Source organism: Oncorhynchus mykiss, chromosome 25 (assembly GCF_057628025.1).
Source record: "Oncorhynchus mykiss isolate SJ-2025 chromosome 25, ASM5762802v1, whole genome shotgun sequence".
Taxonomy (NCBI): Eukaryota; Metazoa; Chordata; class Actinopteri; order Salmoniformes; family Salmonidae; genus Oncorhynchus; species Oncorhynchus mykiss.
Genome location: NC_143046.1, coordinates 7,631,435 through 7,659,389, shown reverse-complemented (window position 1 = coordinate 7,659,389; position 27,955 = coordinate 7,631,435). Strand labels below are relative to the sequence as shown.

Below are 27,955 nucleotides of genomic sequence, written 5' to 3'. Positions count from 1 at the left end.
TTCCTCTGAAAACCAGAACATCCACTGTCTCTCTTTCCATTTCCTCTGAAAACCAGAACATCCACTGTCTCTTTCCATTTCCTCTGAAAACCAGAACATCCACAGTCTCTCTTTCCATTTCCTCTGAAAACCAGAACATCCACAGTCTCTCTTTCCATTTCCTCTGAAAACCAGAACATCCACAGTCTCTCTTTCCATTTCCTCTGAAAACCAGAACATCACTGTCTCTCTTTCCATTTCCTCTGAAAACCAGAACATCCACTGTCCCTCTTTCCATTTCCCCTGAAAACCAGAACATCTGGTTGATGGGGACTCGGCATAGACTACCATGATGCTGATGGCCCTATTGGTCAGGTGTGCCTGATAATGAAACCCTATTGGTGAGGGGTCCCTGATAATTAAACCCTATTGGTCAGGTGTCCCTGATCATGAACCCTATTAGTCAGGTGATGCATGCAGATTACTGAACTATTGACCCAGGAAGTAACCACGGATCCCAAGGCTCTCTGACTTACAAAAAGACTGTGGAGACTAAAACAGGAACCATCACCAGCCAGTTACATCAGTCCATCCCCCCCCCACCAACACCAGCCAGTAACATCAGTCCATCTCCACTCCCCCCCCAACACCAGCCAGTTACATCAGTCCATCTCCACCCCCCTCCCCAACACCAGCCAGTTACATCAGTCCATCTCTACTCCCCCCCCAACACCAGCCAGTTACATCAGTCTTTCCCCCCCCCCCCCAACACCAGCCAGTTACATCAGTCCATCATCCCCCCCCCCCCCCAACACCAGCCAGTTACATCAGTCCATCATCCCCCCCCCCCAACACCAGTCAGTTACATCAGTCCATCTCCTCTCTCCCATCCCCCCCTCCACACCAGCCAGTTACATCAGTCCATCATCTCTCCCACCCACCCACTCCCACCCCACCAACACCAGCCAGTTACATCAGTCCATCTCTCCCACCACACCAACACCAGCCAGTAACATCGGTACAGTACACAAAGCCTACTTGTCTTACTGAGCACAAGAGTATTTCCTTTTGCCATTGAAGTTGGTCAACGACTAAGATTGCATGTTGTCCACTCTGAAACACAGAGATGATTTGACACATTTACATTTTTTAAAAAGCAAACTTCTACTGACCATCTCGGCTAAGAAGTAAAATATATTTTTTAAAAGCAAACTTCTACTGACCATCTCGGCTAAGAAGTAAAATATATTTTTTAAAAGCAAACTTCTACTGACCATCTCGGCTAAGAAGTAAAAGATTACCTTCACAAATGTTTTGGTGGGGGGGAAAACATTCAATCCCTCCAGATCTCGGCATTATAGAGAGGCACTCAGAGACTGAAGTCTAAATCCACAACGACAAACAATAACACGTGTGTGTCCTGGAAATGGTGTTATTGTTTGTCACTACGGATAAAACTGGAGGAAATGAAATCCTTTTGTTCTGGCTTGGCTTGCCATAAAACAAACTACTTTGCATTGACACAAATTACTTTTTTTGAATCTTGTTTCCCATTTCCCATTTCTACTCTCCAAAAAATGTCAGTGCTGACGGAAATGTGTGCATACAACTGAACTAATGGCTTTTCTTCATACCCCATTTCCTATAAATATGTTAATTCCGTGCAGCCCCTATGAAAAACCACTCGATGCATAAACGTACGTTAGATTGTGTGTGCCAAGGACGTTGTCAGCGATGGCCTCGGTTCAGCCTGTATGGCAGTCAAGGAGACAATCTACAGTCGGCTACGTCTCAAATTGAACCCTATTCCCTAGGTCACTATGTAGGGAATATGGTGCCATTTGGGACACAGCCTTGTAGCGATCTCTAAACTTGGAGATATAGAAAACTTTGAATGCCATAACTTAATATTTATATTCTATTGTGTTAACCCCCCCCCCCCCCCCCAAAAAAAAAAAAAAAAAGAACTGGCAAAGAATTTACATTTCCGTCTCTAATACAGTCCTATTATTATCTAGAAACTGAGGGACACTGCCTGGTATACCTGCCATCCTACGTGGTAATGTGGCTGTATCATATTCAACATTACTCCAGTACAGCACGGTACTGTCAGTTTCCTATTTTAGAGAGAACCCAGATAGATGCTCTCCCTCTTCTGTCACTCAGTGCTTGACATTGGGAGTGATGAACGGTACAAACAGGGCCAGTTCAGTTCACAAAGAAAGAAGGCCTCTCTCTCTTCTCTCTCAACTCCCACATCCCACCTCACACGCAGCAGGAGGATCCAGTTATCCAGAGTTGATCTATCTATAGATCAGCTCCCACTCAGCTGTCAGCCCCCACATCCAGGTGCAGCTAAAGAAAAGATCGGCAACCGTCTCTCTCTCTAAACCTTTACATGTACCAAGACCTGACTTCACCTCAACCGTCTCTCTCTCTGAACCTTAATATGTACCAAGACCTGACTTCACCTCAACCGTCTCTCTCTCTACACCTGTACATGTACCAAGACCTGACTTCACCTCAACCGTCTCTCTCTCTACACCTGTACATGTACCAAGACCTGACTTCACCTCAACCGTCTCTCTCTCTACACCTGTACATGTACCAAGACCTGACTTCACCTCAACCGTCTCTCTCTCTACACCTGTACATGTACCAAGACCTGACTTCACCTCAACAGTCTCTCTCTCTAAACCTTTACATGTACCAAGACCTGACTTCACCTCAACCGTCTCTCTCTCTGAACCTTAATATGTACCAAGACCTGACTTCACCTCAACCGTCTCTCTCTCTACACCTGTACATGTACCAAGACCTGACTTCACCTCAACCGTCTCTCTCTCTACACCTGTACATGTACCAAGACCTGACTTCACCTCAACCGTCTCTCTCTCTACACCTGTACATGTACCAAGACCTGACTTCACCTCAACCGTCTCTCTCTCTACACCTGTACATGTACCAAGACCTGACTTCACCTCAACCGTCTCTCTCTCTGAACCTTAATATGTACCAAGACCTGACTTAATCTCAACCATCTCTCTCTCTACACCTGTACATGTACCAAGACCTGACTTCACCTCAACAGTCTCTCTCTCTAAACCTTTATATGTACCAAGACCTGACTTCACCTCAACCGTCTCTCTCTCTGAACCTTAACATGTACCAAGACCTGACTTCACCTCAACCGTCTCTCTCTCTACACCTGTACATGTACCAAGACCTGACTTCACCTCAACCGTCTCTCTCTCTCTACACCTTTACATGTACCAAGACCTGACTTCACCTCAACAGTCTCTCTCTCTACACCTTTACATGTACCAAGACCTGACTTCACCTCAACAGTCTCTCTCTCTACACCTGTACATGTACCAAGACCTGACTCTACTCACAATGACAACAGACCTGACTCTACTCACTCACAATGACAACAGACCTGACTCTACTAATACACAATGACAACAGACCTGACTCTACTCACAATGACAACAGACATGACTCTACTCACAATGACAACAGACCTGACTCTACTCACACACAATGACAACAGACCTGACTCTACTCACTCACAATGACAACAGACCTGACTCTACTCACAATGACAACAGACCTGACTCTACTCACTCACAATGACAACAGACCTGACTCTCCTAATACACAATGACAACAGACCTGACTCTACTCACTCACAATGACAACAGACATGACTCTACTCACAATGACAACAGACCTGACTCTACTCACACACAATGACAACAGACATGACTCTACTCACAATGACAACAGACATGACTCTACTCACAATGACAACAGACCTGACTCTACTAATACACAATGACAACAGACATGACTCTACTCACAATGACAACAGACATGACTCTACTCACAATGACAACAGACCTGACTCTACAAATACACAATGACAACAGACCTGACTCTACTCACAATGACAACAGACATGACTCTACTCACAATGACAACAGACCTGACTCTACTCACTCACAATGACAACAGACCTGACTCTACTAATACACAATGACAACAGACATGACTCTACTCACTCACAATGACAACAGACCTGACTCTACTAATACACAATGACAACAGACCTGACTCTACTCACAATGACAACAGACATGACTCTACTGACAATGACAACAGACCTGACTCTACTCACACACAATGACAACAGACCTGACTCTACTCACTCACAATGACAACAGACCTGACTCTACTAATACACAATGACAACAGATCTGACTCTACTCACAATGACAACAGACCTGACTCTACTAATACACAATGACAACAGACCTGACTCTACTAATACACAATGACAACAGACCTGACTCTACTAATACACAATGACAACAGACCTGACTCTACTCACAATGACAACAGACCTGACTCTACTCACACACAATGACAACATACCTGACTCTACTAATACACAATGACAACAGACCTGACTCTACTAATACACAATGACAACAGACCTGACTCTACTCACAATGACAACAGACATGACTCTACTCACAATGACAACAGACATGACTCTACTCACAATGACAACAGACGTGACTCTACTCACAATGACAACAGACATGACTCTACTCACAATGACAACAGACATGACTCTACTCACACACAATGACAACAGACCTGACTCTACTCACACACAATGACAACAGACCTGACTCTACTCACACACAATGACAACAGACCTGACGCTACTCACTCACAATGACAACAGACATGACTCTACTCACACACAATGACAACAGACCTGACTCTACTCACACACAATGACAACAGACATGACTCTACTCACAATGACAACAGACCTGACTCTACTCACTCACAATGACAACAGACATGACTCTACTCACACACAATGACAACAGACCTGACTCTACTCACTCACAATGACAACAGACCTGACTCTACTAATACACAATGACAACAGACCTGACTCTACTCACAATGACAACAGACCTGACTCTACTCACAATGACAACAGACATGACTCTACTCACAATGACAACAGACCTGACTCTACTCACAATGACAACAGACATGACTCTACTCACACACAATGACAACAGACCTGACTCTACTCACTCACAATGACAACAGACCTGACTCTACTAATACACAATGACAACAGACCTGACTCTACTCACAATGACAACAGACATGACTCTACTCACAATGACAACAGACCTGACTCTACTCACAATGACAACAGACATGACTCTACTCACAATGACAACAGACATGACTCTACTCACAATGACAACAGACCTGACTCTACTCACACACAATGACAACAGACCTGACGCTACTCACTCACAATGACAACAGACCTGACTCTACTAATACACAATGACAACAGACATGACTCTACTCACAATGACAACAGACGTGACTCTCCTCACTCACAATGACAACAGACCTGACTCTCCTAATACACAATGACAACAGACCTGACTCTCCTAATACACAATGACAACAGACCTGACTCTTCTCACAATGACAACAGACGTGACTCTCCTCACTCACAATGACAACAGACCTGACTCTCCTAATACACAATGACAACAGACCTGACTCTCCTAATACACAATGACAACAGACCTGACTCTACTCACAATGACAACAGACCTGACTCTACTCACAATGACAACAGACCTGACTCTACTCACAATGACAACAGACGTGACTCTCCTCACTCACATTGAGAGGCATGCTCACTGAGATAGCAAGCCAGCTAACTGCAGCGTGAATGACATAAAAAATAACTAGCAATTGAGATGATTAAATGCTGAACTTAAAGTAAGCAATGTGTTTGACAACGCAACAACACCATGTCACAAACAAATTCTTGATAACAATTGGGTTATTTTCCAATACACTTGTGTATCCACACGTAGGTAGTGCTCCCTGTGTAATTGAGTGAAACTAAACAGGCTGAGACATATTAATATGAATTCACAGCAGTGTGGCCTGAGGCTCTCCCTTATAAATCACCCAGAACTGTTCTTTTACCTGCTAGCTGGTGAGAACAACTCATTTAAGACACTAGGTGTTACTCAGTACGCTAAACCTCCATGAAGGAGAGAGAGAGAGAGAGAGAGAGAGAGAGAGAGAGAGAGAGAGAGAGAGAGAGAGAGAGAGAGAGAGAGAGAGAGAGAGAGAGAGAGAGAGAGAGAGAGAGAGAGAGAGAGTGAGAGAGTAATGTATTTTAGTCTTTTGGAACTTCTGTGAGTGTAATGTTTACCATTAATTTGTGTTGTTTATTTCACTTTTGTTTATTATCTACTTCACTTGCTTTGGCAATGTTAACATAACATGCCAATAAGGCCCCTTGAATTGAATTGAGAGAGAGAGAGAGCATTGTCTATTTCTGAGTTATGGAGTGAACCAAGCTAGCTCTACACTCTCTCCTCCTTCGATCCCTCTCGTCCTCTCTCTCTCTCCCTCCTTCCTTCGATCCCTCTCGTCCTCTCTCTCCCTCCCTCCTTCCTTCGATCCCTCTCGTCCTCTCTCTCTCTCCCTCCTTCCTTCGATCCCTCTCGTCCTCTCTCTCCCTCCCTCCTTCCTTCGATCCCTCTCGTCCTCTCTCTCCCTCCCTCCTTCCTTCAATCACTCTCGTCCTCTCTCTCTCCCTCCCTCCTTCCTTCGATCCCTCTCATCCTCTCTCTCTCCCTCCCTCCTTCCTTCGATCCCTCTCGTCCTCTCTCTCTCTCCCTCCTTCCTTCGATCCCTCTCGTCCTCTCTCTCTCTCTCCCTCCTTCCTTCGATCCCTCTCGTCCTCTCTCTCCCTCCCTCCTTCCTTCGATCCCTCTTGTCCTCTCTCCCTCCCTCCTTCCTTTGATCCCTCTCGTCCTCTCTCTCTCCCTCCCTCCTTCCTTCGATCCCTCTCGTCCTCTCTCTCTCCCTCCCTCCTTCCTTCGATCCCTCTCGTCCTCTCTCTCTCCCTCCCTCCTTCCTTCGATCCCTCTCGTCCTCTCTCTCTCTCCCTCCCTCCTTCCTTCGATCCCTCTCGTCCTCTCTCTCTCCCTCCTTCCTTCGATCCCTCTCGTCCTCTTTCTCCCTCCCTCCTTCCTTCAATCCCTCTCGTCCTCTCTCTCTCCCTCCCTCCTTCCTTCGATCCTTCTCGTCCTCTCTCTCTCCCTCCTTCCTTCGATCCCTCTCGTCCTCTCTCTCTCCCTCCTTCCTTTGATCCCTCTCGTCCTCTCTCCCTCCCTCCCTCCTTAATTCGATCCCTCTCGTCCTCTCGTCCTCCCTCCCTCCCTCCTTCCTTCGATCCCTCCCTTACCCTCCTTCGATCCCTCTCGTCCTCTCTCCCTCCCTCCCTCCTTCATTCGATCCCTCTCGTCCTCTCGTCCTCCCTCTCTCCCTCCTTCAATCGATCCCTCTCGTCCTCTCTCTCTCCCTCCCTCGTTCATTTGATCCCTCCCGTCCTCTCTCCCTCCCTCCCTCCTTCATTCGATCCCTCTCGCCCTCCCTCCCTCCTTCCTTCGATCCCTCTCGTCCTCTCTCTCTCCCTCCCTCCTTCCTTCGATCCCTCTCGTCCTCTCTCTCTCTCTCCCTCCCTCCTTCCTTCGATCCCTCTCGTCCTCTCTCTCTCTCCCTCCCTCCTTCCTTCCTTCGATCCCTCTCGTCCTCTCTCTCTCCCTCCTTCCTTCGATCCCTCTCGTCCTCTTTCTCCCTCCCTCCTTCCTTCAATCCCTCTCGTCCTCTCTCCCTCCCTCCCTCCTTCATTCGATCCCTCTCGTCCTCTCTCCCTCCCTCACCTCCTTCGATCCCTCTCGTCCTCTCTCCCTCCCTCACCTCCTTCGATCCCTCTCGTCCTCCTGCCCTCCTTCCAGCCTGCAGCCTTCTACCTGCTCTCACTGGCCCAGAACTGAGCTTGGACAAACACACACATGCATTGTATCTGAGTTCGACGGTTGGCAGCTGAGAGTTTCATACACATCTGTGTTCTGTTTATTTGATTAACATAACTGTGTGAAATCCTTCATTAATGTATCAAGAGCCTTCTGTTTGAGTATTGCCCTTACTGTTAGTGTGTGTGTGTGTGTGTGTGTAATCTATGTTTTACAAGAGTGAGTGTATGCAGCGCAGGCCAGTGTACACAACAAGCCTCTGTTGTGCATTCCATGTAGTTACCTTTTATATGTTTGTCTCACACACACACACACACACACACACACACACACACACACACACACACACACACACAGACAGGAGGTGGGTGGTGAGTTCCTCCAGCCAGGCGGTATACTGTACCCAGGGGAAAGGGCTCTGGGGCAAGCTGAGGCGGTGTTGCCAGGTGAGATCATGGGAAACACATGTTATAGGGTGGACCCTGCTGGAAGAACACACAGCAGCTGGCTGTTAACTGCCACATGGCGGGAGGGAACAATTTCAGCCTGCCTCAGCTTCTGCTGCTGGAAACTCCTCAACTTTCAGAACAACCTGGTGCTCCATCTGTGTCCGACCAGTTGGGTGTGACCGGTCATAACCTGAACCCTAAACGTTTTGTCCATCCTGTTCTGTGGCTCAGGGTACCATGACTCAGAGTGGTCCAGCATTCGGAAGAACCTTTTGAAGGACCCTTTTAGTTCCAGGTAGAATGCTTTTTAGTTCCAGGTAGAACCCTTTTGAGTTCCATATAAAACCCTTTTGAGTTCCATATAAAACCCTTTCTGGTTCCATGTAAAACCCTTTTTAGTTCCAGGTAGAATCATTTTTAGTTCCAGGTAGAATCCTTTTGGTTCCAGGTAGAACCATTTTGAGTTCCAGGTAGAATCCTTTTTAGCTCCAGGTAGAACCCTTTTGAGTTCCATGTAAAACCATTTCCCCAGCGGGTTCTACATGGAACCCAAAAGAGTTCTTTAAAGGGTTCTCCCAAATAAACCTTTCATGTTCTAGATAGTATCATCAGATTCCCTTCCCTAAAGACCTCTCTCTCGCTCTCTCCCCTCCTGAAAAGGATTTGCCAGTAGATTGTCAACATGATAAATGATGATGACTGCTTGTCTAGCTTGATAGCCAATATTTTGAAAGTATGATGTTGACATGATCAGTCCAATCAAAGTTACGGTAGATATAATGTGATTTGACATCATTGTGTCTTTGGCCAATGCCCTTGAGCCTTCTTGGACGGGCACTTTTAATGTAAATCTATATCAGCACCCAATGGGGGCTTCAACTGCCAAGCTCTCCCTGTAGATGCTGCGTTGACGTAGTGTTCACATGAGTGACAGATCACCGAGCCAATCACGGCGCAACTAGAGAAGATTACTAATACCTACACTCTGTATTGAGGAAGCACTGAGCTAGGCTGAAAACCCTGCATGTTGGAGCTGCCTTTGTCAAGAAAGATAGAATGCTTGTATGCCGCTTTATTAACTCAAGGATTGTTTTTTTTTCTCACATTGTTTGCAAACAGATGAAAATTACAAAATTAATGCCAAAAATTAATGCCAAAATAACTTGCAAAACAGGCTCTGCCCCACCTGTCCTGAATGACGGCTCACCTCTGAATCTGTTCCAGAACACTGGAGGGTTCCAGAACACTGGAGGGTTCCAGAACACTGGAGGGTTCCAGAACACTGGTGTGACTCCTCTGTGAACAGACCAGCTGGATGGGCTGACAGTCCATCCAGACAGATGTGGGGGCTACAGCCTATGTCTATAAGCCTGAGCATGACAACTGGCCTAGATTCTAGCCTCGACCCTGGTATCTAACTGCCACTGTCAATCAGTAAACCCACTGTATACTGTATCATTACGCTGGCAGATGGCTCGTCTTCCTCACACAACATCTTTAAATGGAAATCAACAGAAGCCATAAAAATCACATTAAAGCTTATTTGCCAGTGAGATGAAACGCTTCGTGACATGTGTGAACAGGGTTTGCCATTCTACTGCTTGACCCTATACAAGGCATGGCCTATGGTGGGCGAGAGCAGCTCGGAAATGAATATGCATCACAAATTGCACACTATTCCATATATAGTGCACTATATAAAGGAGTGAGCAGAACGAGGGAGGGATGGCCCGGAGTGAGAGATGAGTGTGAAAGCATCCTGAGGGCACATTATGTCACTCCACTTGGCAGAGCCACAGACTTTCTGTTACATCACAACCCATTCATGATCTGTGCTCCTCTACGAGTGTTACACGAATGCATACCGTTTGCAAAGTTTAATTTACAAAAGTTAATTTACAATACACATGGCCAAACTCGCAGAGAGAGAGAGACAGAGAGAGAGAGAGAGAGAGAGAGAGAGAGAGAGAGACAGAGAGAGAGAGAGACAGAGAGAGAGAGAGAGAGAGAGAGACAGAGAGAGAGAGAGAGAGAGTCTTCAAACACGGTTTGTTATGGTAGGCCACTACAAACCTACATGTAAAGCTTACCAGCATGTAGAGAACCGATCGCAACCACACCCACTGTTGCCTCTGTGACCATTCAACTAAAGGCCTTGTCTTGTCAGCACGACCGTGACTCAATAACATGTTGTGGGCGGTGATCCGTTGTCACAGCATGGCAAGAGACAACACGAGGGAGGGAGGGAGGGAGGGAGGGAGGGAGGGAGGGAGGGAGGGAGGGAGGGAGGGAGGGAGGGAGGGGGAAGGGAGGAAGGGAGGGAGGGAGGGAGTAGTGTAGAGGAACTGTAGAGGCGAGACTGCCAACAACACATTAGTCTCTTCATTTAAAATAGAGCACATGGAACGTCTGCCTCTGGGTGTGCTCCAGGCAAAAGAGGTCCACTAAATGGAAACTGGACACAGGACAATCAACAAACTCTCTTCATTTATCAGGTTGAATACTCCATAATCTGGGGGGGGGGGGGGGGCTTCATTTGTAAAACATCGAGAGGTAATAAATAAATAATCACCTTCATTGCATGCATGTCATCACATTGGAGTAGAGTCATAGAGCAGTAGAGTAGAGACACTTACAGAAGGAAGACCCTAACCCTAACCCTAACCCTAACCCTAATCACCTTCATAGCATTGCATGTCATCACATTGGAGTAGAGTCATAGAGCAGTAGAGTAGAGACACTTACAGAAGGAAGACCCTAACCCTAACCCTAACCCTAACCCTAATCACCTTCATAGCATTGCATGTCATCACATTGGAGTAGAGTCATAGAGCAGTAGAGTAGAGACACTTACAGAAGGAAGACCCTAACCCTAACCCTAACCCTAACCCTAATCACCTTCATTGCATGCATGTCATCACATTGGAGTAGAGTCATAGAGCAGTAGAGTAGAGACACTTACAGAAGGAAGACCCTAACCCTAACCCTAACCCTAACCCTAATCACCTTCATAGCATTGCATGTCATCACATTGGAGTAGAGTCATAGAGCAGTAGAGTAGAGACACTTACAGAAGGAAGACCCTAACCTATATAATCATTTGAGTAGATTTAGGGTCTGGGAAAAACTCTGCCTTTTATAAAAGCATTTCTATGTCATTTTAGATGAGTTGATGAACTTTCATTCAAAAGGTTAAGTTGTAGCAACCTCATGATGGGTTTAGGGAAAATGTTAGTATCGTGTAGTAACCTAAACCTATCACTGTTACATTGAACTGGATGAATGACAGTAACCTAAACCTGTCACTGTTACATTGAACTGGGTGAATATGAATGACAGTATCCTAAACCTGTCACTGTTACATTGAACTGGGTGAATATGAATGACAGTAACCTAAACCTATCACTGTTACATTGAACTGGGTGAATATGAATGACAGTAACCTAAACCTGTCACTGTTACATTGAACTGGGTGAATATGAATGACAGTAACCTAAACCTATCACTGTTACATTGAACTGGATGAATGACAGTAACCTAAACCTGTCACTGTTACATTGAACTGGGTGAATATGAATGACAGTAACCTAAACCTGTCACTGTTACATTGAACTGGGTGAATATGAATGACAGTAACCTAAACCTGTCACTGTTACATTGAACTGGGTGAATATGAATGACAGTAACCTAAACCTGTCACTGTTACATTGAACTGGGTGAATATGAATGACAGTAACCTAAACCTGTCACTGTTACATTGAACTGGGTGAATATGAATGACAGTAACCTAAACCTATCACTGTTACATTGAACTGGATGAATGACAGTAACCTAAATCTGTCACTGTTACATTGAACTGGGTGAATATGAATGACAGTAACCTAAACCTGTCACTGTTACATTGAACTGGATGAATGACAGTAACCTAAACCTGTCACTGTTACATTGAACTGGGTGAATATGAATGACAGTAACCTAAACCTGTCACTGTTACATTGAACTGGGTGAATATGAATGACAGTAACCTAAACCTGTCACTGTTACATTGAACTGGGTGAATATGAATGACAGTAACCTAAACCTATCACTGTTACATTGAACTGGGTGAATATGAATGACAGTAACCTAAACCTGTCACTGTTACATTGAACTGGGTGAATATGAATGACAGTAACCTAAACCTATCACTGTTACATTGAACTGGGTGAATATGAATGACAGTAACCTAAACCTATCACTGTTACATTGAACTGGGTGAATATGAATGACAGTAACCTAAACCTGTCACTGTTACATTGAACTGGGTGAATATGAATGACAGTAACCTAAACCTATCACTGTTACATTGAACTGGGTGAATATGAATGACAGTAACCTAAACCTGTCACTGTTACATTGAACTGGGTGAATATGAATGACAGTAACCTAAACCTATCACTGTTACATTGAACTGGGTGAATATGAATGACAGTAACCTAAACCTGTCACTGTTACATTGAACTGGGTGAATGGAATATGAATGACAGTAACCTAAACCCATCACTGTTACATTGAACTGGGTGAATATGAATGACAGTAACCTAAACCTGTCACTGTTACATTGAACTGGGTGAATATGAATGACAGTAACCTAAACCTATCACTGTTACATTGAACTGGGTGAATATGAATGACAGTAACCTAAACCAATCACTGTTACATTGAACTGGGTGAATATGAATGACAGTAACCTAAACCTGTCACTGTTACATTGAACTGGGTGAATATGAATGAGAGTAACCTAAACCTGTCACTGTTACATTGAACTGGGTGAATATGAATGACAGTAACCTAAACCTGTCACTGTTACATTGAACTGGGTGAATATGAATGACAGTAACCTAAACCTGTCACTGTTACATTGAACTGGGTGAATGACAGTAACCTAAACCTGTCACTGTTACATTGACTGGGTGGATATGAATGACAGTATCCTAAACCTGTCACTGTTACATTGAACTGGGTGGATATGAATGACAGTAACCTAAACCTATCACTGTTACATTGAACTGGGTGGATATGAATGACAGTAACCTAAACCTGTCACTGTTACATTGAACTGGGTGAATGACAGTAACCTAAACCTGTCACTGTTACATTGAACTAGGTGAATATGAATGACAGTAACCTAAACCTGTCACTGTTACATTGAACTGGATGAATGACAGTAACCTAAACCTGTCACTGTTACATTGAACTGGGTGAATATGAATGACAGTATCCTAAACCTGTCACTGTTACATTGAACTGGGTGAATATGAATGACAGTAACCTAAACCTATCACTGTTACATTGAACTGGGTGAATATGAATGACAGTAACCTAAACCTGTCACTGTTACATTGAACTGGGTGAATATGAATGACAGTAACCTAAACCTGTCACTGTTACATTGAACTGGGTGAATATGAATGACAGTAACCTAAACCTATCACTGTTACATTGAACTGGGTGAATATGAATGACAGTAACCTAAACCTGTCACTGTTACATTGAACTGGGTGAATATGAATGACAGTAACCTAAACCTATCACTGTTACATTGAACTGGGTGAATATGAATGACAGTAACCTAAACCTGTCACTGTTACATTGAACTGGGTGAATGGAATATGAATGACAGTAACCTAAACCTGTCACTGTTACATTGAACTGGGTGAATATGAATGACAGTAACCTAAACCTATCACTGTTACATTGAACTGGGTGAATATGAATGACAGTAACCTAAACCAATCACTGTTACATTGAACTGGGTGAATATGAATGACAGTAACCTAAACCTGTCACTGTTACATTGAACTGGGTGAATATGAATGACAGTAACCTAAACCTGTCACTGTTACATTGACTGGGTGGATATGAATGACAGTAACCTAAACCAATCACTGTTACATTGAACTGGGTGAATATGAATGACAGTAACCTAAACCTGTCACTGTTACATTGAACTGGGTGAATATGAATGACAGTAACCTAAACCTGTCACTGTTACATTGACTGGGTGAATATGAATGACAGTAACCTAAACCTGTCACTGTTACATTGAACTGGGTGAATGACAGTAACCTAAACCTGTCACTGTTACATTGACTGGGTGGATATGAATGACAGTATCCTAAACCTGTCACTGTTACATTGAACTGGGTGGATATGAATGACAGTAACCTAAATCTATCACTGTTACATTGAACTGGGTGAATATGAATGACAGTAACCTAAACCTGTCACTGTTACATTGAACTGGGTGAATATGAATGACAGTAACCTAAACCTGTCACTGTTACATTGAACAGGGTGAATATGAATGACAGTAACCTAAACCTGTCACTGTTACATTGAACTGGATGAATGACAGTAACCTAAACCTGTCACTGTTACATTGAACAGGGTGAATATGAATGACAGTAACCTAAACCTGTCACTGTTACATTGAACTGGGTGAATGACAGTAACCTAAACCTGTCACTGTTACATTGAACTGGGTGAATATGAATGACAGTAACCTAAACCTATCACTGTTACATTGAACTGGGTGAATGACAGTAACCTAAACCTGTCACTGTTACATTGAACTGGGTGAATATGAATGACAGTAACCTAAACCTGTCACTGTTACATTGAACTGGGTGAATGACAGTAACCTAAACCTGTCACTGTTACATTGAACTAGGTGAATATCAATGACAGTAACCTAAACCTGTCACTGTTACATTGAACTGGGTGAATGACAGTAACCTAAACCTGTCACTGTTACATTGAACTGGGTGAATATGAATGACAGTAACCTAAACCTGTCACTGTTACATTGAACTGGGTGAATGACAGTAACCTAAACCTGTCACTGTTACATTGAACTGGGTGAATATGAATGACAGTAACCTAAACCTGTCACTGTTACATTGAACTGGGTGAATATGAATGACAGTAACCTAAACCTATCACTGTTACATTGAACTGGGTGAATATGAATGACAGTAACCTAAACCTGTCACTGTTACATTGAACTGAAACCATATCATGACCAATACTTGGCATCTATAAGGTCTTATTTATGCATACATGTAAGCAATGACATGATAAATATATATATATTAGATACACACACAAAACTAGTCAAAAGTTTGGACAGTCATCCAATGAGCTGTAATAGAAATATAGCCATGCTCATGAAAAAAACAACAACAGTCTCTCTCATCTTAAACAGCACCGACCACCACTGTTAGGCTATGCCTTGTTATTGGGCTACAATCCACAGCTAAGCAATACAAAACAAAAAAAAGAAGAAGCTATTGATCCTCTGTGGCTAAATTATAGTCCTTCTATAAGGAAATAAATGATGAAGGATCCTTCCTTCCTCTGGCTATGATTCTATAAGGAAATAAATGATGAAGGATCCTTCCTTCCCCTGGCTATGATTCTATAAGGAAATAAATGATGAAGGATCCTTCCTCTGGCTATGATTCTATAAGGAAATAAATTATGAAGGACCCTTCCTTCCCCTGGCTATGATTCTATAAGGAAGTAAATTATGAAGGACCCTTCCTTCCCCTGGCTGTGATTCTATAGGTAATAAATGATGAAGGACCATTCCTTCCTCTGGCTATGATTCTATAAGGAAGTAAATGAATAAGGACCATTCCTTCCCCTGGCTATGATTCTATAAGGAAGTAAATGATGAAGGACCATTCCTTCCCCTGGCTATGATTCTATAAGGAAATAAATGATGAAGTGCAACACTGGAGAGATGAGGCAGGCTCACGTCTATAAGAGCAGAGAGATGATAGTTGCAGGCTCACGTCTATAAGAGCAGAGAGATGATAGTTGCAGGCTCACATCTATAAGAGCAGAGAGAGGGAGATAAATTATAGAAAGTGAATCTCAATCTAGTTATGACTCTCACACACAGCCACGGCCAACGAATTGTTCTCAAACATTAGACTGCAAAACCATAAGCCAGGCCCAACCCAAATCATCCCTTAGAATATCAGGCCCGGGCTGAAAATCTACTTTTTCCACATTAGTTTTTTTTTTGGGGGGGGGGGGGGGGGGCAGGAGAATTTTGAGCTCTTTTATTATAATTTTTACATAATAACTGTTCATGCCACGAGAGGTACCCGATCCGGCCAAAATAGGTTCCAGTCCAAAATGGAGAAGTACCAGATCCAGTGGGATCCGGCTTAAATTAAACACTTGTTCTCTCTACAATATAACAATGAATAATAGCACAGGTATTGAGACCAACGGTGCATTTAAATGGAATTGCTCATCCGCAGACTTAACATTTGTCCAATACAGAGGAGTTGTACTCATTTAACAGCATTATAGAGCCTAGCTACCACCCAGTTCTGAACCTGCTGTTTTCATTCAACACAATGCAACACCATCTGCCTAAATCATTTATCTCAGCTGCTAAACTGAAGAATTACTATAAATACTAGAATCATTGGAGTTTAGAACTCAACAGTAGAAGTAGTGATGGGTGAGATGGGGCCAGAGTCCCATTCTGCTGTGACTAACACCTCTATAGTCTCTATAGGTGGAATGGGGCCAGAGTCCCATTCTGCTGTGACTAACACCTCTACAGTCTCTACAGGTGGGATGGGGCCAGAGTCCCATTCTGCTGTGACTAATACCTCTACAGTCTCTATAGGTGGGATGGGGCCAGAGTCCCATTCTACTGTGACTAACACCTCTACAGTCTCTACAGGTGGGATGGGGCCAGAGTCCCATTCTGCTGTGACTAACACCTCTACAGTCTCTGTAGGTGGGATGGGGCCAGAGTCCCATTCTACTGTGACTAACACCTCTACAGTCTCTATACGTGGGATGGGGCCAGAGTCCCATTCTGCTGTGACTAACACCTCTACAGTCTCTATAGCTGGGATGGGGCCAGAGACCCATTCTACTGTGACTAACACCTCTACAGTCTCTATAGGTGGGATGGGGCCAGAGTCCCATTCTGCTGTGACTAACACCTCTACAGTCTCTGTAGGTGGGATGGGGCCAGAGACCCATTCTACTGTGACTAACACCTCTACAGTCTCTATAGGTGGGATGGGGCCAGAGTCCCATTCTGCTGTGACTAACACCTCTACAGTCTCTATAGGTGGGATGGGGCCAGAGTCCCATTCTACTGTGACTAACACCTCTACAGTCTCTATAGGTGGGATGGGGCCAGAGTCCCATTCTGCTGTGACTAACACCTCTACAGTCTCTATAGGTGAGATGGGGCCAGAGTCCCATTCTGCTGTGACTAACACCTCTACAGTCTCTATAGGTGGGATGGGGCCAGAGTCCCATTCTGCTGTGACTAACACCTCTACAGTCTCTACAGGTGGGATGGGGCCAGAGTCCCATTCTGCTGTGACTAACACCTCTACAGTCTCTATAGGTGAGATGGGGCCAGAGTCCCATTCTGCTGTGACTAACACCTCTACAGTCTCTATAGGTGGGATGGGGCCAGAGTCCCATTCTGCTGTAACGAACACCTCTACAGTCTCTATAGGTGAGATGGGGCCAGAGTCCCATTCTGCTGTGACTAACACCTCTACAGTCTCTATAGGTGAGATTGGGCCAGAGTCCCATTCTGCTGTGACTAACACCTCTACAGTCTCTATAGGTGAGATTGGGCCAGAGTCCCATTCTGCTGTGACTAACACCTCTACAGTCTCTATAGGTGGGATGGGGCCAGAGTCCCATTCTACTGTGACTAACACCTCTACAGTCTCTATACGTGGGATGGGGCCAGAGTCCCATTCTGCTGTGACTAACACCTCTACAGTCTCTATAGGTGGGATGGGGCCAGAGACCCATTCTACTGTGACTAACACCTCTACAGTCTCTATAGGTGGGATGGGGCCAGAGTCCCATTCTGCTGTGACTAACACCTCTACAGTCTCTGTAGGTGGGATGGGGCCAGAGACCCATTCTACTGTGACTAACACCTCTACAGTCTCTATAGGTGGGATGGGGCCAGAGTCCCATTCTGCTGTGACTAACACCTCTACAGTCTCTATAGGTGGGATGGGGCCAGAGTCCCATTCTACTGTGACTAACACCTCTACAGTCTCTATAGGTGGGATGGGGCCAGAGTCCCATTCTGCTGTGACTAACACCTCTACAGTCTCTATAGGTGAGATGGGGCCAGAGTCCCATTCTGCTGTGACTAACACCTCTACAGTCTCTATAGGTGGGATGGGGCAAGAGTCCCATTCTGCTGTGACTAATACCTCTACAGTCTCTATAGGTGGGATGGGGCCAGAGTCCCATTCTGCTGTGACTAACACCTCTACAGTCTCTATAGGTGGGATGGGGCCAGAGTCCCATTCTGCTGTGACTAACACCTCTACAGTCTCTACAGGTGGGATGGGGCCAGAGTCCCATTCTGCTGTGACTAACACCTCTACAGTCTCTATAGGTGAGATGGGGCCAGAGTCCCATTCTGCTGTGACTAACACCTCTGCAGTCTCTATAGGTGGGATGGGGCCAGAGTCCCATTCTGCTGTAACGAACACCTCTACAGTCTCTATAGGTGAGATGGGGCCAGAGTCCCATTCTGCTGTGACTAACACCTCTACAGTCTCTATAGGTGAGATTGGGCCAGAGTCCCATTCTGCTGTGACTAACACCTCTACAGTCTCTATAGGTGGGATGGGGCCAGAGTCCCATTCTGCTGTGACTAACACCTCTACAGTCTCTATAGGTGGGATGGGGCCAGAGTCCCACTCTGCTGTGACTAACACCTCTACAGTCTCTATAGGTGGGATGGGGCCAGAGTCCCATTCTGCTGTGACTAACACCTCTACAGTCTCTATAGGTGGGATGGGGCCAGAGTCCCATTCTACTGTGACTAACACCTCTACAGTCTCTATAGGTGGGATGGGGCCAGAGTCCCATTCTGCTGTGACTAACACCTCTACAGTCTCTATAGGTGGGATGGGGCCAGAGTTCCATTCTGCTGTGACTAACACATCTACAGTCTCTATAGGTGGGATGGGGCCAGAGTCCCATTCTGCTGTGACTAACACCTCTACAGTCTCTATAGGTGGGATGTGAGCCATGTCACAGTGAGAGGTTAGCCATGTCACAGTGAGAGGCTAGCCATGTCATAGTGAGAGGTTAGCCATGTCACAGTGAGAGGTTAGCCATGTCACAGTGAGAGGTTAGCCATGTCACAGTGAGTAGTGAGAGGTTAGCCATGTCACAGTGAGAGGTTAGCCATGTCACAGTGAGAGGTTAGCCATGTCACAGTGAGAGGTTAGCCATGTCACAGTGAGTAGTGAGAGGTTAGCCATGTCACAGTGAGAGGTTAGCCATGTCACAGTGAGAGGCTAGCCATGTCATAGTGAGAGTTTAGCCATGTCACAGTGTGTAGTGAGAGGTTAGCCATGTCACAGTGAGAGGTTAGCCATGTCACAGTGTGTAGTGAGAGGTTAGCCATGTCACAGGGAGAGGTTAGCCATGTCAGAGTGTGTAGTGAGTAGGGATGTTACGGTGACCGTATTACCGTCACACTGACGGTCACGAGGCCAACCAACACTTCCTCTGCCTCTGGTACTCCTCCAGCCCAACGTTTGGGAGCCCAACACTTCCTCTGGTACTCCTCCAGCTCAACGTTTGGGAGCCCAACACTTCCTCTGGTACTCCTCCAGCCCAACGTTTGTATCACAACTAAAACGGCATAAATAACTATGTTTCTTTGTCAACCTCTCAACACCGTGTGTTCAACATGTGTGCTATCGTTTGTAGAATATATCCTTTTGTATTTTGTTCAGTTATGTTCATTTCTATTCTTCATACTATAAAAAATAATACCACATAATTCTAAGTAAATCTTGCCTTCTAAATGAAGTAGTGTAGCCCACAGCCATACTGTATGGCATAGCCACATCAGGACCTAACATAAGGACAACTCAAAGAGTATGCCATTCTGTTCTTCTGAAAATAGACTATATTTTTTCTCATTATAATGCTTCTTTAGACCGGTCTAAAATAAATAATGGATTTACTGTGATGGTGTAGGCTATATTAAATAGATTTAATATGTAGATGTTCCCAAAGGTCAGCATCAGTGGCTTTGTGCGGAAGTCAGGAGATGTTAAATGTGTTTATTTTAATTAACGGGGTCAATTACTGTGAGAACGGCAGCTATTTGCTTGACAATCACCGGCTGACAACATTTCATGACCTCCACAGCCCTAGTAGTGAGACATTAGTCTTGTCATTATGTGTGTGTGTGCGCGTTGTGTGTGTGTGTGTGTGTGTGTGTGTGTGTGGACCCCATCAGCCCCCCTGGTGCGATGTTAGCCAGGCTAAACAGGATAGATAAATCATCCCTTATCCATTTGGCTCCAACCAATTCTCTCATCAGGTTATAAAAACACTACCCACATCTACAGAACTGTAACTTTGTTTCAGCCGTCATATCAGAGGCACTTCTGTCCTGGGGTTGTCCTAAATGGCACCCAATAAAGTATTATTCTGATTCTCCTACTATTTATGGGCCCTGGTCAAAAGTAGTGCACTATGTAGGGAATAGGGTGCCATTGCCCATAGGACTCTGGTCAAAAGTAGTGCACTATGTAGGGAATAGGGTGCCATTGCCCATAGGACTCTGGTCAAAAGTAGTGCACTATGTAGGGAATAGGGTGCCATTGCCCATAGGACTCTGGTCAAAAGTAGTGCACTATGTAGGGAATAGGGTGCCATTTCAGACGTATACATTTCAGCTGTTATATCAGAGGCACTTCTGTATACTGTATGCACTGCATACAGAACAGTATGTATCTCAAGGGTCAACACAGAGGTTATACAACAATAGAAGCATTTTAACGTGTCAGTTGATCCACCCAAGTCCCCTGACTGTCCCCTGAAGTGTTTATTCAACAGCCGCCCCCCCCCCAACAACAATAACAGGGCGACATTGAAGCCAAACAGGGACAGACCACACACCGTTTTCTGCCTGAGCACAGTAGCAGTCCATCTCCTTCTCTAACGCCCCTACTGAGTACAGAGAGAGCCAGGTTGTGCCCCCAAAACGGCACCCTGTTCCCTACATAGTGCACTACTTTTGACCAGGGCCCACAGGGCTCTATACAGTATAGGTTATATGGTACCACTTGGGACGCAGCCTACTGTGCGTTGAATTCAAACTGGAACGTTTTATAACAAGCCAGTCATCAGTACCTCTTTGTTTGAGCTTGTTTGTTAGGGTTTGAAATACGAACGACAAGTCTGATTTGTCTGATGTGAAACTGAGCTAAAGAGGGTTGTCATGTAACGCTAGGAGAGCGATAAGGGGGGGGGGTATAGTAATAACCTGCACAGCTGTAGCAGGGCTGGGACCACGGCAACCTAACCGACAGTGCCGTGCAATAGTATTCATCCCCCTTGCCGTTATTTTCCTATTTTGTTGCATTACAACCTGTAATTTAAATGGATTTTACACAAAATAGTCCAAATTGGTGATATTAAAAAATAACTTGTTTCAAAAAATGATATAAAAGACAAAAAAGAAAAGTGATGTGTGCATATAAATAACAGAAAGGTGCACATGTATTCACCCCAGAGGAAACCACCTACATAAAATAGTCCAAATTGGTGAAGTGAAATGAAATAAATAACAGAAAGGTGCATATGTATTCACCCCAGAGGAAACCACCTACATAAAATAGTCCAAATTGGTGAAGTGAAATGAAATAAATAACAGAAAGGTGCATATGTATTCACCCCAGAGGAAACCACCTACATAAAATAGTCCAAATTGGTGAAGTGAAATGAAAAAAATAACAGAAAGGTGCATATGTATTCACCCCAGAGGAAACCACCTGCATAAAATAGTCCAAATTGGTGAAGTGAAATGAAAAAAATAACAGAAAGGTGCATATGTATTCACCCCAGAGGAAACCACCTGCATAAAATAGTCCAAATTGGTGAAGTGAAATGAAAAAAATAACAGAAAGGTGCATATGTATTCACCCACTTTGCTGTGAATCCCCTAAATAAGATCTGATGCAACCAATTACCTTCAGAAGTCACATAATTAGTTAAATAAAGTCCACCTGTGTGCAATCTAAGTGTCACATGATCTCAGTACATATACACCTGTTCTGAAAGGCTCCAGAGTCTGCAACACCACTAAGCAAAGGGAACCACCAAGCAAGTGGCATCATGAAGAGCAAGGAGCTCTCCAAACAGGCCAGGGACAAAGTTGTGGAGAAATACAGATCAGGGTTGGGTTATAAAAAATTATCCGAAACTTTGAACATCCCACGGAGCACCATTAAATCCATTATTAAAAAATAGAAAGAATATGACACCACAACAAACCTGCCAAGAGAGAGCCGGCCACCAAAGCTCACGGACCAGGCAAGGAGGGCATTAATCAGAGAGGCAACAAAGAGACCAAAGATAGCCCTAAGGAGCTACAAAGCTCCACAGCGGAGTTTGGAGTATCTGTCCATAGGACCACTTTGAGCCGTACACTCCACAGAGCTGGGCTTTGCAGAAGAGTGGCTAGAAGAAAAGACATTGCTTCAAGAACAAAATAAGCAAACACGTTTGGTGTTCGCCAAAAGGCACGTGGGAGAATCCCCAAACATATGGAAGAAGGTACTCTGGTCAGATGAGACTAAAATGTAGGTTTTTGGCCATCAAAGAAAACGTTATGCCTGGCGCAAACCCAGCACCTCCCATCACCCTGAGAACATCATCCCCACAGTGAAGCATGGTGTTGGCAGCATCATGCTGTGGGGATGTTTTTCATTGGCAGGGACTGAGAAACTGGTCAGAATTGAAGGAATGATGGGAAATTCTTGAAAATACAGGGAAATTCTTGAGGGAAACCTGTTTCAGTCTTCCAGAGATTTGAGACTGTGATGGAGGTTCACCTTCCAGCAGGACAATGACCCTAAGCATAGTGCTAAAGCAACACTCGAGTGGTTTAAGGGGTAACATTTAAATGTTTTGGAATGGCCTAGTCAAAGCCCAGACATCAATCCAATTGAGAATCTGTGGTATGACTTAAGAGATTGCTGTACACAAGCGGAACCCATCCAACTTGAAGGAGCTGGAGCAGTTTTGCCTTGAAGAATGGGCAAAGATCCCAGTAGCTAGATTTGTCAATCTTACAGAGACACCCCATGAGACTTGCAGCTGTAATTGCTGCAAAAGGTGTCTCTACAAAGTATTGACTTTGGGGGGGTGGAGGGTGAATAGTTTTGCACGCTCAAGTTTTCAATTTTTTTGTTTTATTTCTTGTTTGTTTCACCTCCCAAAAATATTATGCGTCTTCAAAGTGGTAGGCATGTTGTGTAAATCAAATTATACAAACCCCCAAAACATCCATTTTAATTCCAGGTTGTAAGGCAACAAAATAGGAAAAAATGCCAAGGGGGGTGAATACTTTCGCAAGCCACTCTAATCCACTCAACAGTACAGTCCACAGTACAGTCCACAGCAGGGCTGGAGCCACGGAACTCTAACCGAATACACTCTACAGTACAGTCCACAGTAGGGCTGGAGACAGGGCACTCTAACCTAATACACTCTACAGTACAGTCCACAGTACAGTCCACAGCAGGGCTGGAGACAGGGCACTCTAACCTAATACACTCTACAGTACAGTCCACAGCAGGGTTGGAGACAGGGCACTCTAACCTAATACACTCTACAGTACAGTCCACAGCAGGGCTGGAGACAGGGCACTCTAACCTAATACACTCTACAGTACAGTCCACAGCAGGGCTGGAGACAGGGCACTCTAACCTAATACACTCTACAGCACAGTCCACAGTACAGTCCACAGCTGCCTCACCTTTAGACATACACTGATTGGCTGTTATGGGGATACTGGATTTGGTTAGTTGTTCTCTCTCAGACGATACAGAGAGAAGAGCTATAATGATACATTCAATCTAGAAATACTGTATGACCTGCTCGGTTGTAATAAAACAGCAATTGATCTAAACAGTGCTCAGATGCAACTGGCCAGGAAAATAGGCCCATATAAAAGGCCAGGATAATAGGCCAGGATAAAAGGCCAGGATAATAAGTCAGGATAAAAGGCCAGGATAATAGGCCAGGATGATAGGCCAGGATAATAGGCCAGGATAATAGGACAGGATAAAAGGCCAGGATAAAAGGCCAGGATAATAGGCCAGGATAAAAGGCCAGGATAATAGGCCAGGATAATAGGCCAGGATAATAGGCCAGGATGAAAGGCCAGGATAATAGGCCAGGATGAAAGGCCAGGATAATAGGCCAGGATAAAAGGCCAGGATAATAGGCCAGGATAAAAGGCCAGGATAATAGGCCAGGATAAAAGGCCAGGATAATAGGCCAGGATAATAGGCCAGGATAATAGGCCAGGATAAAAGGCCAGGATAATAGGCCAGGATAATAGGCCAGGATAAAAGGCCAGGATAAAAGGCCAGGATAATAGGCCAGGATAATAGGCCAGGATAAAAGGCCAGGATAAAAGGCCAGGATAATAGGCCAGGATAATAGGCCAGGATAATAGGCCAGGATAATAGGCCAGGATAATAGGCCAGGATAATAGGCCAGGATAATAGGCCAGGATAATAGGCCAGGATAAAAGGCCAGGATAATAGGACCTTTTGGAAGAAGAAGGAAAACAAAAAGAGGGTAGTGGTTATAACCGTAAGGGACCACAGGACAATTCATTATTTGTATTTAATTCAACATTATGTTTTAAAAAAAAAATTACTGAAGCATTAGCTGTATTTTTTTTGTACAGATTATACTGTAGGGCATGCAGCCACAGGAGGTTGGTGGCACCTTAATTGGGGAGGACGGACTCGTGGTAACGACTGGAGTGGAATGGTATCCATACATAAAAAAAAAAACACATGGTTTCCATGGTTTCCATGTCTTTGATGCCATTCCATTCACGCCGTTCCAGACATTATTATGAGCCGTCCTCCCCTCACCAGCCTCCACTGCATGCACCAGTATCATGCTAATCCTCCAGAAACGTGTCAAATCATGACGGCTGATAACATGATGTTCTACTCAAATACCCATAAAGTGATCCAATACTTCAACAACACCACATTGTCCAGGTCTGGTGATTATTCAGATTTTTTTTAAACATGTATTTAACCAGGAAGGCTACCTAATTAATTCTCCCTAGGCTACCTGACGCCCCTAGGGATTCTGTTTATTTTATGCATGTTTCTTTTATTGGCATCACATTAGTGGAAACCAGCACTGTTCTCAGGGCAGACCTGGTTTTACCTAGGATATGTTTGAGTCATGTCGGGGACAATCTTTAGCATTTTAGCTAAACCTTTACCTAATTCTCCTAACCTGTCATGTTAATTCTCCTAATTTGCTGTGTACATTCTCTTAACCTGCTACGAAAAGTATCTTCTGCTAGTAAAAACCGGCAGACGTGCCCTGAGAACAGTCTTGGTGTCCACTAATGTGACACTGGTTACGTTTCGAACACACCGACAGCTTCATTCATTTCTAATGAAACGCATAGTTTGACGCATACGTTGGATAAATCCAACCTATGGACCACACCGAACGCACTGCAACACGCAGCATTGTGTTGCAGAGGCAGTTGCAGTGTGTTCGGTGTGGTCCATAGGTTGGATTTATCCAAAGTATGCGTCAAGCTGTATGTGCAGATGGCTTGACAGAAATGGTAGCAGAGAGTGAACGTTGAACTCTTGTTGCATATATATCCAGATGATGCTGTGTACAATTTTGCGCAAAAACCATGTCGGTGTGTTGGAAGCATTACGGTGAAAAAACAGACTGCTGCAACCTGATTGGCTGAATGCGTTTTACACAAAATCCGAGATGAGCATTTAGCCACCCTATCAGTGTGGTGTAACATTGTTTCATACGGAAAGTAGGGTATATTTTGGCTTTTTTTCTTCTCCTCACCATTAAATAAAGTTGAGGAAATCAAAGCCTATGCAGCCTGAATGGAGAATGTTTTAGGTACGAACCAGTCCACGAGGGATACGAATGTATTGACAGCTGCATACAATGCGTTTTGGAGGGTAGAATGAAAACTACTCAATATCGCCATCTGCCGGCCTTTGTACTAACAGTAGCATATGCTTCAGTCAGACAACAAGGCTATTGTCCACTACATGGCACATCATGACAAACCACACATTCCAAAGGCGCGAGGTGATAACAGCTAGCTATTGACCATTGAATCATTATATTCTATTGGAATTGGAATGACAATCCGTAATTGCCACTGTTAATCAAATGACATTCCGGCTATGCCAATGGCACAAATCATTACCCCACATAGCATACACGTGCAATTGGGTTGTTGTTTGTTTCGTTAATAAGCTATAGGCTATAGCCAGCACAACATAACAACTGATCAACACAATCCTTCGATTGGCAAAACAAACACTGGATCCAGCGGAACCTTACAACATCTATTTACAATGGAATAAAATAAAGTTATATTCGATCGGTCTGTTTAAAGTTATAATGCATTCCGGTGTAGATTATTTCAATAACAGCCAGCATACCTCTGACATATATATTCTGATTGTCTGTCAACTCTTCTCACTGATGCAGATCCTCTCTCACACAAAGCGAAAGACTAACACAAATAGGAGAATGTTATGTAGTGATTTCCCAATAATAGCAAAAGTCGCCTACTGTCTTCTCCCAGTTAAATTATCAGACTCGCTATCCCCCACCAAGCGCTGCAGAATAAACCTGACACCGACCGACACTCACTCACTGAGACAGCGCAATGGGAGGGGTTGGAGAACCTACCAGCTTTATGTGCCCAACATTCTTTTCTTCTGTCATCTTGAAAGCAGTCGAAATCTAAGTTAAGAAACACTTGGATCGAACACAAGTGGAAGAGTCTCGGTTATGTGACACAAACAGCGTCGCTCCGTTCTGTTCTGTTCTGTTCCGTTCGCTTTCGACGCAAGCAACGCCAAAACCTCGCCGGCGAGGACAGACTTGAATATTTAACTTTGGAAAAATGAGAAACCTGCTAAGAGAGAGAAGAGGCAGACAATCACAGGAAAGCAGCTCCTCCTACCAATACAATGCGAAAAGCCAAATAAACAAATCGGGTTCCACAAGCGCAGCGCAGCGCAGGCAGGCGGTCTGCTCTAGCCACACTGGGCAGTAGAGAGATCCATTGTAACCAACCCCTAACCTCCCCTCCGCCCCATCACTGTAAATGTCAACTTAACGGAATTGATGGGATCGTTAATGACAATGGAATTCCCTCGTCCTCTAATGATGATGATAGGTCTACGGTAGGCTACTAACCCTTATTATAATCTAATGGAACTCTACTGTATGATGCAATAAAGGTAATGGAGGTTTAACGCAGTTAGGGACCGATCGAAATTTACTGGGGGGGGGGGGGGGGTCCAAAGTCAGGGAGGGTTGTCAAACGTTTTTTTTTTTTTTTTGCTGGTTGTGTCGATTTTTATTGGGCACAGGGGAGGGTTGTGTGTTTTTTCCCTGTTTGTTTAGCTCTTCGGCTTGGATTTTCCCTATAAACAATGGCTTGACTTATTTTTTATATTACCCTAATAAAGTTTAGAAATGTTTGTGAAGGTT

The 27,955-nt window shown here is 44.4% G+C and overlaps 1 protein-coding gene across 5 annotated transcripts in view; it reads right to left on the bottom strand.

The window, feature by feature from the left end:
- Window positions 1-27,707, bottom strand: part of LOC110504507 (E3 ubiquitin-protein ligase MID2) — a 247,304-nt gene extending 219,597 nt beyond the window's left edge. Inside the window, exon 1 of one of the 5 annotated variants that reach the window (XM_036970549.2) lies at window positions 27,146-27,707. The gene's annotated coding sequence lies outside the window, so the exon portion shown is untranslated. Of the gene's footprint in view, window positions 1-26,892; window positions 27,117-27,145 lie in introns of those variants that run through there. The other 4 variants (XM_036970547.2, XM_036970550.2, XM_036970548.2 and 1 more) reach the window with 4 other exon arrangements.
- Between the last annotated feature and the right edge of the window lie 248 nt (window positions 27,708-27,955).